Source organism: Anser brachyrhynchus (genome assembly GCF_964034855.1).
Source record: "Anser brachyrhynchus genome assembly, chromosome: 20".
Lineage (NCBI taxonomy): Eukaryota > Metazoa > Chordata > Aves > Anseriformes > Anatidae > Anser > Anser brachyrhynchus.
The window spans coordinates 10093878-10109647 of NC_137713.1; the positions used below are offsets into that span (position 1 = coordinate 10093878).

Sequence of the window (15770 nt, forward strand, 5' to 3'; positions counted from 1 at the left end):
ACAACTCTGCATAAGAAAAATGGATTTGTCACTGAATTTTCATGCTTCATCCTCGCAGAAATGTAAATGTTGTCCTGGGCTTTAGTACTGTGCCTTCAAACTTGGATTTAATGCCAAGCATTATACTTTTAGAGCTGGTTACGCACCAAATAGAGGCACAGAGCGGATCCGAAAGGCAGCGGTCTGGCTTTCACTCCCATTTTGTTCTGGTGAGAATGCTGAATATTTATTAAAAAAATCCCACTTCTAAAGAGGCAAAAAAAAAATTTGACCTCTGTGTTCTAGAAAAGGAACAGCTGTAAAGTGCAGCTGTCGGGCTTAATTGCATCGCATACAGCCCGGTGCTGGAGGAGGAGGGAGCAGTAAACGTCGAGGAGAGCGCATGAACCTAGTGCCGTGCCTGCGCTGTGTTGAGGTGGTTTGATGTTCCTCAGTGGCAGGAGCATCGCCGGTGGCACCCGTTGCTGCTGAGTGCCAGGGGACAGCTGGCCGTGCTTGTTGTTTGCCACGTGAGACACGTGCTGGTGTTTGTTCTCGCCCCCACCGCATCTGAGCGCTTTGCAGAGGGGCGTTGGTGACGGAGCTGCTGTACACCTTTTGGTTCCTTCTGCATTCTTCTATTGTCATGGTGGGAGTCTCCAGATGGCTCCTTTTGCAGTTTCTCAGGTTATTTTTATTTCCATCTTAGCACAATGCTTTTTCTTTTTTTTTCTTTATTTTTTTGAGCGAGGTTGCACTTGTTTGGGGATGCACTTTGCTTTTCAGATGCTGGAGGTAGTCGAAGAGTTAATTTGTTACTTTGAGCAAAGCAGGTTTGACCCTGAAATCTAAGCACTGCTCTTTTGGGCTGACATTTCTGAAACAGAGTTTCCTGAAAACTCCTTTTTGAACACTGTTGTTCAAGGATTGGCTTAATCGTGTAAAAAAAAAAAGGACAGTTGCCCTGAAAAAAGTAATTTGACATCTGATTGGTGATCTCCCTTTTGATGAGATTGCAGTTTGCAGGTCTGCACCACACTGACCACTTGGTAGGAAGCTGACCTCACGTTGTATCTGCTGCACCCAGGGTGTTGGGTTTTGAGTGCCAGGTCCCCAAATTCATGTTTGTGCCTTGCTTCTGCCACTGTCCCGTGCTTGGTGCTCCCTGCTGGTAGCGTCGCAGCGCAGGGCAGAGCAGAGGGGCCCTGGGCCGTCCCGCTCCCCAGTGGCTCACGTTGGGAGGCTCAGCCCTGGGCAGCAGGGCCAGCTCAAGGCCTCTGCAGTTGGGTCCCATTTACCAAGGTGTTTTCTCTTCATCTTAGCCAGAATGAACAAAAAAGCAAGTGGGACAGCAAATAAATGCAGTATGAATACACGCGGTCCCTTCAGTGTCTCCTTCATTTGAGATACAACATCCTTTATTTCCACATTGCTTTGCTGCTGGCAGGTGCATGCTTTAAATTTTTTTTGTGTGTGTGTGTGTGGCAAATTTTCAAGCTGATTTTCAAAATAAACACCTTTGTCAAGAGGTGAGGGTGACCTGAGGTCCTATTTGCATGAGGTGTCATTAGCCAAACAGCACCAGAGATGAGGGTGATGAATATTAGCACTTGGGGCTTGGCGGTGGAGCGTAATGGCACGATCTTGAAGCAAATGATGTACAGCCTTCAGAGACTCAGCTGAAACCCAGGCACAAGCCCTTATGCATTTAGCTGTGGATTTCAGGGGTTATTTTCAACACACAAATGAGTATAAACTGGGGCACTAGCAGCCTGAGCTGAAGGAGGAGTGACACACACTAAATTATCTCCTCTCCCTGGGGAGCCTGGCTTGTCCAGGTCAGGCCGTTGAGTTCATTGGAAAGATAACATAAGAGAAATTCATAATGCATGGTAGCTGTCTGCCTGAAAAGGGTTTGAGAAGCCTTAATATTGACCTCATAGCAGCTATGGAATATATGTGTCATAGCTTTTGTATTATTGTTATTTTAAGAAGTGGGGGAAGGTGCCGTGGTTTCAGACACAATGCAAGTTCAGAATGGATCTGGGCACCAAAGCACTTTGGTCACAGCATGCAATTCTGGTATCGGGTGATTTCCCTCTTCTGTGGGAGAGAAGACACAGCCCAGGTTATTTCCACCAGCCCACGTGTCCTCCCTCAGCCACGAGCATCCTGGTCTTCTTGGGCATTTCTGGAGGTCAAAGAGATGGTCCAAGCCCTGGTGTGGGCAGCCTCATGGCCCCATCTCCCTGTGCTTTGCAGTGTTCTGTCCTGAAGGTGCCGGGCTCTTCCTGGAGCCCATCACCGATCTAGTGCTTGCGTTGTTTTCCAAAATATCCCTGTCTTTCTCTGGTGTCCACACTGCTGATGCAGTTGTCTGCCCTGCAAGTGCCCGAAGCTCGGCACCGAAAGGCGCCGTTCAATCGCAGTGCTCGGAGCTGCAGCACGGGGCTGCTGCCGAGGGAGCGGTGGGAGAAATGTTACAGAATTACGAAGTGTTTTTGCTTTGATGTGTTTGTGTAGCTAAAACTGATGAAAGACCTGAGGAAAATAGGTGCTGCTGCTGCATGAGCTCAGGAAGGGCATTCAGGGAAAAAAAAAAAACACACATAAACCATTTAGTGGTTTGATGTTGTGGGACAGCAGACACTTAAAATAGAACTCACTTATCTTTGTTTCCTTTCAAAATGTGTCCTATATCCTTGGGAGGCATCTTATCAGCCCATGGATCAGAGCCATGCATATCCAAGGCCCCTTTCCCTTCCAAAGTCCCTGCAAGGGACCACAGTTTGCTGCTTGTTTGGGGTGTTTCCCACTCCACGAGGTCCAGGACTGCGCTCCTTGCTCAGCACCTGATGCACTGGGGCCTCTCCCCATATCCAAACTCAGCTCCTGAAGTCGTCCCTCGGTCCTGGGCACGGGGTGAGAGGGCCACATCCTTACAGGAGCAGGCTGGCACTGGGGCACAGCTCGTCTGCGTCCCCAAAACTCGCACACTGTGCGCAGGAGGAATCGCCCCGCCGCTGTCAGTCCGCGCATGGCACACGTGTGCTCTGAGCGCAGTCACTAAACGTCATGGGAGCCGTGCTGTAGTTAAGCATCGGATTGGGAGAGAGCCCTTCCCGTCCTCTCCCCCAGCATATTCTCTCTTGCTGTCTCTTTTTCTAGTAGAAAGCTTTTCCTACAAGTGGTACTTGTGTAACTTGGCAAGGATGCTTTGATGGGCTGGCCTCATTGTTCATTGAATTACTGTCTGGCTGGAAAGCCAAGGGCTGCAATCTTCTGTGCATTATTATTCTTGGGATTCAGCCTCTTAGAAATGCAGAGTGGGACAGTTTGCTGCTAGAAACATTTCCCAACAGTTCAGGGCCTGGCAAGAGATGGAGGTATCTCTTGGGCTTCGGTAACCTTCACGTTTCCACATGCTTTGACATGCATTTTGAACAAGTCCTTTTATTTATTTCAATAGTTCTGTCAAACAGTCCTCCTCCCTTGTATTAACTGTGGCTTCACCACCCTAAAATAACCCAGCAGGGTGAGGAATATTTGCCACAGGAATCTTGTAAATGGCTTACACGTAATTATGTTTTTACTCCAAGGCAATGGAGATATAACTCTTCAAAATGGATAAAAATCTTAAAATGAACATCTGGACGTACAAATTAAATTGCTCTTAGTGTAAGGACAGTACAGTGCTTTATTCTCTCTGGCAGACTTGCAGACTCAACACTAATCCGCAGGATCAGAGCCATCGTGTAAACTTAATGTCTGTAAACGTTTTCACATATTTTTATTGCAAATCTATCCTTGCAGGACATTAGAGATCAAACTGAACCCTGGTAAGGCAATCACAACCCCTGGGCATCGACTGAGGGCTTTATACACTCAGACTGAGACAGCGCTGTGTCTTAAGAACAAATCATTCTTCTGACAGCAAACCCTCACCTGCCTGCACGAGCTGTGGCCCTCGCCATCAGTGGAATTATAGATTAGGTTATTGATTAATTTTTTTTTTTTTTTTCCCCACCCCACTTACTCCCAAACTCGCATGGAAATTCCAGACGTTTCATATCTTGCTATTGACAAAAGCAACAGCTAAATCAGATTACACAACCCCCCTAATTCCCATAAGTAATTTCCAAATTGTTCGTGGATACTTTGCCTGTCTGTTGCTTGCAATTGGAGAGCACACAGATACTTGCAGCTTGTCATGGTTTAAATCTTAATTAGTTCATGGGAGCGCATCCTTTTGAAATGCCGGACTTGGACTTTCTCTAGGCTATTCTTTTTCATATGAAAGGAATTAAAACACCCAGTGTCATAGCGAAGCATTTCTACTCATTTATGCCAGAACTTCTCGAAAAGTCTTCTCAAACAGTACTTAAAGGCAATAAACCGAAAGTATTAACTAATGTTACAGGTGGGCGGAATGTCCTTTGTCGACATACGTGTGCTGATTGAGGTGTGCCAGTGTGTCCAAACTGAACCAGCTGAGTGTGACCGATGTGGCTGAGGGGAGCGGTGCGGGGCGCGCGGGGTGTGCCGCGTGCGGGGCCGTCGGGCGCGGGACGGCCTCGGTGGTGCTCAACGCGTGGCTCTGTGCTTCAGCTCCGCTCCCAAGCAGGACGTGCACGTGTTGGCCGTGTTCCTTCTGCTCCGGCAGCTGCCAGTGCTTGTCCGTGCTGCCAGAGGTGGGGTGCTGTGCTGGAGGTGCTGTGGCCGCCGTACCATCGGTGCAGCCGTGCCAGCTGGTGCAGGACCTTCCTGTGTGTGCTTGGATAGTGGAGATTTGGTGCGGCTCCTCTGTTCTAGAGAGGCTGGGTGAGCTGCGACTGGCTGAAGAAATAACTCTTAATATCGATGCAGAAAGCTGATCGTTTTGGGCACTTTTTATTTAAAGGGAAGAAGACCAGGGCAACAATAAATATCAAACATATCACTCGAGCAAGCCAGTAACGTCAGCACTTCAGTCAAGTTTCCAGGGAGAGATTTATGAGTAGTGAGATGAGGCTTGTATAAAACTTGTTTGGCTGTGCTTTCTGAAGCCTGCAGCGTGGAGGAATTGCTGGAGTGGGCGACTGTGCGTGCTGAATGCTGAGAAACTTGTCGGGGTGAGGGGGGAGAGGAGCCGGGGCACGTGCAGCAGGCTTGGACGAGGTGTTGGAGCCTGCGATGGCTCTGGAAAACCCAGAATGGGACAAAGAGGTGGTGACTGGCAGGGTCGTGGTTATACCTAGTCCGCATTAAACGCTCTCATAAAAGCAAGGAATAAAACCCATAAATCCTATTGATAGGTTCGGTAGTTATGTTTTTATATAAATGGGCACTTAGAAAGAAAAAAAGGATTTGCTCTCCCATGCTCTGCTCTCCGCAGTGGCTGCTGCCCAGAGCGCATCAGGATGAGCGATCGTGCTGAGGGCAGCCTTCCCTAAAAGGTGTGAAAGAGTGCCTGGATGAGCGCAGGGATTGCTCCAGCCGGCAAAGAACGCTCCCTTGGCCATTGCTGCTGTGCAGTGCGCTCTTAGAGCAGCTTTTTGCAGAAAAGCACACCGTGGCTGTTTCCCTCTTCAACCCCGATGGGACTGGTCTTTACTTTCCACATCCTCGGTTATATTTCACTAACTTATGTATGGCGAAGCGTGTGTGTATGCTCCCAGAAGCAAAGAGGTGTCTTGCTTTAAAATGCTATCTGCTGGATCTGCCAATATTTTCAGCGCTTGGGTGGAAATGTGGCCGTTTTAAATAAAAATTGGGCTTAATGTGCTTTTAAATTGGAGGCAAGTGCACTAGCTATGCAATTAACTGCAAATATTGAGTTCGACAAAGGGCAAGGCAAGTACTTCCAAAATAATCAGAAGTGTTTTTAAATGGATGGCTAATGGAGAACAGACACTGCAGTGTGAGCTGCTTGTGTTCCCTAACAAAGCATTCTTTACCCAGGCTCTGCATAAGCTTCTTTTCAGCGTGTACATTAGAGCCGGAGTCTGGCAGGCTGTCTCGTCATGTGTCTTGTCCTGTAGAGCCACTTGATTGGATTTCATCTGCTTACCCTTGTGCGATCGTCAGGGCAGTGCTTAAAAGCAGCTCTTGTATGAAAACAAACGCAGCAGATTATGCAGCTTTAGTCTCTTGGTGGAGGAGAGGAGGGGAGAGCTGGGGAAGGAGGGAGCCTCCATTCCCGACCTTTAACTCGGCAGTAAACATAAATCTCCGCTAATGCTCTACATTGTCTGAAAATAAGTCATGGGAAGGTTATGCTCTTACAAGGAGAATGTTTGTTACCACTGAAGTTGGGTCCAAAATTAAAAATGAAGACCTGAAAATATCCCCATCGGTTTGCTTTAAGCGATGTAGCTACCCGCTCAGAAAATTGCCTCCTGGAAGTGGCTCTTTGCAGCCTTCCAGGCGATGTTAAGCTGTCCGTTCCCTCTCTCTTTTCAGGGTCACTTATGTTTAAGCTCGGGAAAGACTGTTATGTTTACCTGCTCTTCAAGGCACGATGTGCATGCCCTGCATTGCAATTCCTTGCAGAGCCTTCCTTCCCTCGGGAGGGATTGGTCTGAAGGCTGCTGTGTTTGGCTACACGTTAGAGTGGATGTGCTCTGAACAAGACCAGGCGCTCAGAAATAGAGCCTGGGTTGCTGTGCTCTGATTCAGAGGTCTTAGGCAGCTCAGGGAGCCATTGCATCATCTTAGCTGAAATGCTGTAAACTGTTTTTTTTTTTTTTTTTTCTATTCTTTATTTTGCTTCTTTAGGTTTATACTCTTCTGGGGTCAAAATCTGTCGGTGGGAGACCTCAACGCTTGGGGAACCACCAGCAGGCTCCTTTCTGAATCTGTTGGCCCTACTGGCACCCATGCACTTTGTCCAATTTGATGACTTCTGTAACACTACGCAGGGAGCGAGTGGTAGAACCAGAAATTAATCTCAATATCGCTTGTGGTCCCACTGCGCCTCCTGTGCTGGTGTCTGCCTTTTGTTCCCAACTGAATTGCAGATGGTCAGGGACTATATGGTTAATGCAGAGCCAGGGTGAAGGATAGGCTTGTGTTTGGGGTCTCCAGGTTATCCTTCTGGTCCAGTGGAACTCATGTGGTTTCCCAGAGGTGATGAGGTTGGCTTCTGTGGGTTGGGTCAGTCTTGAAGCAGAAAGACTCCATCGGTGTGTCCAGTGTGGCTCAGCTGGGATGGTTTCAGTCCTGACTTCTCTCTGATTTGTCCTTCAACTTGTAAAACTTCAAAGAACATCTCCATTCCCTCACCTCCCCTGCCCCAACAGCTAAGGGAAGTTCACAGCCCCTAAAATGGGACCTCCTGCGTTAAGGAGTCCTTAAGGAGTGGTGGGTGCAGCAGCAGTAACCTGGCTGGTGTCTGTGCTGTTACATGCCACATATTTTAAGGTTTAAGGTTTAAGCGAACCGTCCTTGCTAGTACCCGTTGGGAAGAAGAGACAGCATCCATGAGATTTGCATGAAGAGGCTGAAACACTGCGTCGGGCTGGGAGTAAGTGATACCAAGCAGCAGGACAGTTCTGCTCCTTTGTAGCAGCGCTGGGGTTGTTGGAGAGGAAAATCATGTCCTTTCCTAGGGAAGCAGCCATCCTAGGGAACCAGCAGCTGCTGGTTGGATGGAATCCAGTTAAGGGAAACTGCCATGTAAATTGATGATCATGAAATGATAGTGTTGGAGGAGTCAGGGAAGAGTTCGAGCCTGAGCTGCAGGAAGCAAATGAAGTAATTTTGGCATGCTCATACAGGCAAGTCAAATAGAAATGAATTTGCATTCAGCAGGTACCTGAATAGTAATGAGCATGCGTGGTGGCTGGGCGGAAGAGTCTTTAGTCTGATGGCCTGAGGCCCGCAGAGGATGTGCAGAGTGCTGGAGCAAACAGGTTCAGTGATGCCCTGCACCTGGAGGTGCCTCGGCACCGTTATTCAGCTCCTGCCCTTCTCGAGCACCGCTCCTCAGGTGAGAAAGCACAAATTGGAAAGAGAAGTGGTGATTGCAGAGAAGAAAATGGGTGATGGGTTGAGAAGCTGCTGTAGGAGGAGGAGGAGATAGCTAGATGAGATATGAATATCAAATTTAAGTGAAGCCCAGAGGTGGTTAAGTGCACATTTCTACAGTCAGTTCTTGACACAAGGTGCAGAGGGCTGGGAGGAGAAGCAGCCCTACTCCAAGTTAGCCACGTAGCCCCCATGAGCTTTGCTGCCTTGATTATGTAGGCAGAAAACAGGAGCAGCCTGCTGTTAAGGTGGGGGCTTAACTTTAACGGAATCAGTTTCTTCAGTGCAAACCTTGGCCGTAGTACCGTTATGTCATGCAAAGAGAATCTGCGTTCCCACCATCCCCCCGCGAAGGAATTAGTAATTCCTTGTGACATGTCATGGCAAAATGATTTTGCAAGATGTAGCGTGGAGGTGGGAAAGAGGAAATGAGTGAGATGTTTTTAATTCTGGGTAATTTGTTTGGTGTGTAGCTGTGAATTAGACACATAAGGAGTTCAACTTAATGGATGAAGAGTGTATTAAAAAAGACAGGGTAATGTTACCAAGAAAAGAATAAAATTGATCTCACCAGGCAATGTGCTTATGCAGAAGAGAGGACTGTCGTTTATTTTTATTACAAAATAGAGGTTAGCTTTCTTTTTCCCTCCATCCTAAACTGTCCCTGAGTTTTTGCAAGATATGTGTTAAGATGGCGAGATGTTTTCACAATAAACACATTTCCTCTGGAAACTGCAGTTTTGCAAAGAAGGAAATAATCAAATGGCAATGCAGTGAATACTTGCGTGAGGCTGCAGGCCATTTTTGCGGTTCTTGCATATTTGGGATCAAAGGAGCAGATCCACTCGCAGGATGGGGACTTGGGTTACATTAATCTTACCTTCATAGGCTGCCACCAATTGTCCCCTGGCAAACCAGTACTTGGAAATTCTTGGAAATTTTCTCGGAGCATCAAACAGGAGGTTTTATTTTTAAGCATGGGGCAGGGAGTTAGATTATAGACGTCTTTAGCTAGATACAGATAGCTTCCGAAGCCGCGCCACTCTGTGCATGCTGCAAGCACACTGAATTCCCGAGAACTTGCCTTGTGAACGGCAGGGGTTTTGTCGTGGCTCTTGCAGACTGTTGATGTTTCTTCTCCTATGGGGCATAATCCAGATCCCAGAGCAAGCCCCTATTAAACCGCTCTGCGTGTGAAAGGAAAGCCAAAGAACACACTACAGCCGTGTCCCACTTCGAATCCTGCTGTATCCATCAGTGATTCCATGGGGTGTCCCCTGTGAATGGAGAACTCCAATAAATAAATAAATAAATAAATAAATAAGCCTGGTGTGCTGCAGAATAAACTGGTAGAGATCCAGAGCAGTGTTAGTCTTCCTTTTGTTTTTTATTATTTCAAGGAAATGCTCGTTCGGAAGAGCAGAGGCTTTAATCGCTTGGCTCGTGAGGGGGTTGTTGTCTCTTTTATCTCTTGCACTTCGTTTTTTGTTTCCTTCAGAAAGCCTTTGCAGTACTAGTGTCACTGGTGCCTGTACTCTCAGATCAGCCCTTTCATAGGGAAATGAAAGCGTCATTCCCTCATTTAAAGAAAAAAGAAATAAGGCAGAAAAAATTATTGCACCACCAGGTTTTAAAGGTACTAAGCCTGGCTTGCATTCCTGAGATGAAAAGGGAATTGAATATTGTGTTTTCTAAAGGACTTTTCTGTCCCTGCTGGACATGGATCTATCAGCCAAATATTGAAATAGAGGCACACGGTTGCCTGCTGCAAGGCTCCAGCCAGCTACAAGCTTATATTGGAGCTTGATCCTGCTGCTTTTGAAATCAGTGCTGATGCTTTGATTTCCATAGCACACTTAGACCAACAAGAAACAAATATTTAGCCAAAGCGAGGGCTCCAGCCTCCCGTAGGAGCAGTCCACATGTTCGGGAAATGTTGATCCTCTAGTGGAGTGATGAATTGGGCGCCCAGCCTGTGCCACAACGCCCGGGGGATGTGGGGATGGGGCAGCCCAGTAGGGTCGGCTCTGGCTGTTGCTGGAGCGGTCGCAGCTCTGCCTGCTGCACCAGACAGTGACGTGCCTGCTCTGGAAACGTGAAATACAACTGGAAATCCAAATGAGTTTTGAAACTGCAAAACACCTCTCCTTTTTCAGTAAGACTTGTTACGCAGTAGTAAGTTCCTTTTCTTCTAAGTTCTTTTGTCCTTCACTTTGAAAATACTTGTAATTAACAAGATGGTAGCAGGTTTTTTTTTGGGAAAAAAGTGTGCTCATTCTCTTTAAGGCAGACTTATTTATTTATTTATTTATTTTTACAAACATTTCAAATGCCTTCTCAACTTGGTTGTTGGGATTTTTACCTTCTAAGACTGCAAGAGAAGCCAAATGCTGTTCTGTGATGATACTAAATTGTATAATGTGTAAGGCCTCATGGTTCAAGGAAACAGGCTTTCCTAGAGGAGATAGAAGTGTTTATCTAGTCAAGTGAGTCATTTTCCTAGAGAAACAAGTTTTTTTAACAACTGTAGAAAATTAATTTTCAGTAGAGGATAGCGTACCTTTAATCTCAGCATCCCTGCTCAGCGTTAGGAAAATCTGCACTAGCAAATGACTGGTATCTGTCTGCTTCAAGATGTTCAAATTTCCAATGAGCACCAGGTTTCTGAGTGTTGTTCTGAATGCTACCAGCATGGAAAATCCATCAGTGATTTAGATTTAGCAGTGAGCAGTCGGGGCAGTATCTTGCTTGAAAGCAGAAAGCTTTCATGTGCTTACATTTTTGTTTTCTCGGCAACGTTCGCACTACCTGTGATCAGGAAGCCTTGAAGGGCATTAGAAAGGCAAATTATCAACTCAACTTGATTTCTTCCCAGGTTGCTGGGAAGCGTAGGTAGGCAGATTCGTTTACATCTTAGACTAGAAGAGTGTCCCACCAATTCTGTTCTTTTAGACAAATACATTTTTGTGATTCGTGTTTCAGTTCTTTGAAAGCAGCAACGAAAAAAATCCCTGGATAATGTCGTGGGCTTTTTGCTGAAGCACACCGAAGCTGGATGGTGAGACCAGGCTCCTCCAAGAGCGGCGTACCTGGTGCGGCTGTGCAGGGCTTGCAGTTGCCTGATCTTCCTTCTTAGTTGTTGCTTGGCAAAATTGCAGATCTGTCACCGTATCCAGCTCTTAGTCATATACCAATAGTGGTTCATCAGAGGACCTCAAAACTTGGAAATATTTGTATCACATGCACAAAGCCAGCAGAGGTTAGCTGGGACCTGTCGCTGTCCCAGGGTTTCATGTGAAGGGTGGTGTGGGCTCCTAAATTGGAGTTGAAAAGCCTCAGTATTGCATTTGGTTGGGGAAATCTTCTAGGGTAGTTTTTTTCTGAGCTGAACTGGGAAAATGCAAACTGGGAAGTCATCCTTGGATCCTGCACCAGGACTGACCGGGGCAGGGGATGCTCTTGCCTTGGGCTGTGGTTTTAAACCCTTTTCCTTTGTTGAGCTGCATTACACTGTTACCATTCAGCTCGCTGATTAAATGCGACCATCTCCATTGAAAATGGGATTTGATGTTCTCTTAAGCAAAATTCATGTATAAAGAAAAGAATTATTAAGCCAGAAATTAAATTCCACTTACTCGGCGTTTTCCAGGCATGCCTCAAGCTGTTCTGGTGGTTAATATATGCTGCTGCACATTGCTAGCTTTCGCTTTAGCCTCTCGCTAAGTCGTCTCCTGGTCTTTTTGATTCCTCGCCCACTGGAATTGCCGTGCTTGTTCGACAAATCGGCACAGCCAACACAAACGAAGGATGATTCATTCACAAAATATTCCTGAGTGAGGAGCTGGACTGTAGCTGCACTCTGCTTTTACACCAGTTTAACTGACCTGCTCTGAACAAAGGTGCTCCCCGGGGACGTGATGGATAAATCAGAGCTCTCTTTGGGGTGAAACCTGCTTTCATCTTGCTCTCCTGTTGGTTTCAGGTGGGAAACTTTCACTGCAGCATGGATAAGTTGACTCAGAGAGGCTCTTGGCATCAAGCTTTCTACCACGTTGACCTTAATGTGTCCCAAAATAGGGGAGCGCCCCATATGAGAAGAGTCCAGAGCTTTCACACCTGCCTTGCCCGTTACAGGCACCAGGTGCCTTTCACAGCGGCTGTCTCATTTCCAGCTCTGTAGAGGACTTCATAAAATGAAAGACATTTCCACCAAACTTGTTCTATCCTGATGAACTAATGCAAGATAATGCTGCAATTTTTCAACGTGTAGAGGTTAAATGCTCCGCATATCACTTGAGTTTCATGTAAAGCCATCAAGAATGAACTTAACTTTGCAGTTTTTGGGTCTGCTTTTTGAAGAGTGGAGGAGAGAAGTAGGCAAGGTTTCTTGTTGAGCTACACCAATAGCCATGAACATCTCCTTTGTTGTGTCTTCCAGTGTTTCCAGAGCTCTGATGTGTTTCTACAGTGTCATTCACGTTGGTAGGCTAGGATTCAACGTTGGTACTTGTTTACTACCATCTCCCAGAAAAGGGCTTTTTAAAAAAATAAATGAATCTTACTCAGGCTCCCCTTACCCAGCTGTGCTGAGGATTTATATGGCAATAGCTCTGAGGCGCACTGATGGGAACGCCGACTTTGTTAATTTTTACAGTCATGAAATTCTGGCTATTGGACAAGCTCCTAATTACTCCGAATCCGTCTTAGTCTTACTTAAACTTGGATAGGTCCTATTAAAACAAGATGGTTGCATTTGCATTAATCTCCATGTATAGGTTAATGTTTTTTTAAACTGTAAAATTAGTTTTCTAACTGTAGCTTTAAAAGAAGGGCATTGCTTTATGTAGGGCTGCTTTTGCTGTTTCCCCCCTTACGGGATGCTACGGGCAGGTGTCAGCAGATTCTCTCTTTAGTCCAACAGAGCAGGGCTGTGCTATTGTTGGGATGGAGAATACCTGGAAATTCACACGTGGAGAATGCCCCCGATTGGTGTCGTAAGAGATACCATCAAGTAGAAATAAGCAAAGAGCAACAGAAATTAATTTTTCATGATTCTTTGATTCTCACCCCCTCCACACCCCTCCTTTATTTAAGTTGCATTCTTCTGAAAATAAGTGGCAGCAAGGCATTCTTGCAAGTGTTTGAAAAGAAGTTATTGCGTTCATTCATCAGCAAGTTGATCTCTGTTGCTGTTCGCAGACGTCGGTATCTCAGAAATACATTCTCAGTGTCTACAAAACGCCACGCTGCGGAAAAATGCAAAACTATATTCTCTCTTTCTCTGTTCTGATAAGCTGATTGATAAAGCAGGCATTTCCATAACGCAATATTTACTTGCTCTACAGTGGAAATATTATATTTACAGTTGTAAATATACTTCACAGCTGGTAGCTGGTTTCATCGTCCTGCTTTTATGATAAGTTTACAGTACATTGCTATCTTCAGGCTCAATCCTATGTGTTTTTTGGCTGCCTCAGTGAAAAAAAAAAAAAGTCAACTGCTTTGAAGTAGCGTGTAGTGTTTATGCATGAGGCCGTGTTTCTTTTGGGTTAAGTTCTGAACGTGACCTCCCTGGCGCACAGCTGTGCTCGCTTGATGTGAATATTCTGGGTGGACAGGACGCTTCCTGGGGCTGGGGGGAGGAATCCCAGTCAGACACCCCCTGCTCGAGCTTGTCAGTCTGTGGTGCCTGTGTGGCTTTAGCCATGTGCACTCGAGTTATTTAGCAGGAGCCCGAACCAAGTGAAAAATAGAAAGGGACCTGGAGTTTGAGGGAAGAAAACTGCTGGAATTTGCAGAAAGCTGGCGAGAGTTGGGTGTGCGGCTTCAGGGAGGGCTGGAAGCCTTTAGATTTCTTCTGCAGTTCCCCCTCGATATGTCCAAATATTTTTCTCATGTCTATATATTTTTGATAGCTCTACTTAAATCATTTATAGTGCAAGAATTATTTGTTATATATATATAAAATTTAGATGCTCCCAGTGCTGTCAACTTAACAGCCTCATTAGCATTTTTATATCATCTTTCCAACTAGTAAATTCCCCCCCCCCCCCCCTTTTTTTTTGTGGTTGATGTACAGCTTGCAAGTAGAAGAGAAAACTACTTGGGATTAGGTTTACATGGTGTCAGGCTCCCTGTTGAAAGCACTGATTAGCACGAGGTGTTTGGTGTCATTCCCCCACATGCCTTTCCCCACGAGCTGTCAGCTTTCATCAGGAGCAGGGAATGCACGTTGTTAGCAGAATTCAAGATACAGGTAGATTTTTCTTTTTTTAGAGGAGTAGTGAAGTGTGTGGGTGAGTGCACTTTTTGATTTAGGTCATATTCATCCCCCGTGTTTTCAGTACGGTGTTGTTCAGAGATGTACCGCGAGTTCTCCTGCGCCTGTGAAAAACCCGTACTTGTGGTAATGGGGTTCTGGTGGTGGTGGTGGTGATGGGCACATCGGGGCTCTTGCTGGAGAACCAGGCAATTGTGAGTCACGTCCCGGAGTAGGAGTGACTGCAGCCCGCAAAACCAGCGTAGGAAAGGTGGGAATAACACAAGCGGAGAAATTATCAGCAGAATTACTGACCGCCTCTTGTTCCCTGAAGTTCAGTGGTCTGACTTCACAGAGGAGAATACAGACTTCTGTTACTACTGGTAGAGAAATCTTCATTTGTCCTGCTTCTGGGTGCTGAGCTCTCGGGGATGTGTGCAGCAACTCAAAACGTGTGTCCCCGTGAGCAGAAGTGTATCACCGCTGTCCCACCACGGCACGCCGATGCGTGAGCCCTTTTTTTGGGAGGAGGCAGGGCGTGCAGCATCCCGGGCGCTCCGCAGCAGTCTCGACAAACACCTTCTGGTGGGTTTTGCAGGCAGCCTGCGAGAGTGCCAATGGAAAAAACAAAACAAACCAAAAAAACAGTAGTCCTGAATGCATTCATTTGGAGCATTTGTGAAAGGGCAAGGCTTCGACTAAATTGGTTTTACTGGTTTTGTTAGCTAATAGAAAAAAGTGAGGTTATGTAATGAACATGGTCTTTTTAATGGTAATATAAATGTTTGCTAATTACCATATGGAGATGAAGGTCATATTAATTACAAAACGGTTCTCGCAACGCTACCAAGCAACCATCCTTTTAATTTTTTTTTATGGGATTAATTAGAGATAATATGCATTCAGGACTGACAGCTTTTCTTCATAATGTTTTCAAGAAAACCGTGTATGGCTCTATTTGAAAATAATTGACTGCTGTGTGCCCCGCACATCTGCTCCGGGTGGTGGGACCGGCGTCTTGGCTGCGCTTGGGCCAGAAAAGGATATTCAGCATAAACAGCTAGAGAGACACCAGCATCGGAGCAGATTTGGCCTTCTTAAGCATGAATTTAAAACAGAGATGAGAGTTTGTGCCAAGGAGCCTCTTAAGAGCATCGGGTCTGCTCTCATTACAGACCGTGGGTTAAGTTGTGCTGCTGGTGGTGGAAACGCCGCCTGTCCGGATGGTGTCCCTGCCATCCTCCTCCTGCACACGCTCCTTTGGGGAATCACCACCTGGCACTTGGCGCAGGTGACCAGCATATCGGCCAGCCCCTGAGAGGTGGGTGGCCAGACCCTCAGTGGTGGGATGTAAGGTGCTGCTGGTGGACACAAACGGACCTTCCTCCAGCGTGGAGTGGTACGGGATGGGTGATTCCAGCGCGGAGCGGTACGGGATGGGTGGTTCCAGCGCGGAGCGGTACGGGATGGGTGGTTCCAGCGCAGAGCAGTACGGGATGGGTGGTTCCAGCGCGGAGCTGTCTGG

General features: G+C 46.5%; 1 protein-coding gene and 1 long non-coding RNA gene across 6 annotated transcripts in view; both read left to right on the plus strand.

Annotated features, from left to right (window-relative positions):
• Positions 1-15770, plus strand: part of AUTS2 (activator of transcription and developmental regulator AUTS2) — a 761884-nt gene that overhangs the window by 65784 nt on the left and 680330 nt on the right. The window lies entirely within an intron of this gene.
• LOC308180684 overlaps positions 1-15770 on the plus strand; it is a 117237-nt gene that overhangs the window by 56655 nt on the left and 44812 nt on the right. The window contains exon 2 of the long non-coding RNA XR_013941126.1: positions 1-15770. This exon is cut by the window's left edge and continues 25032 nt beyond it; it is cut by the window's right edge and continues 44812 nt beyond it. This is a non-coding gene — a long non-coding RNA (uncharacterized lncRNA).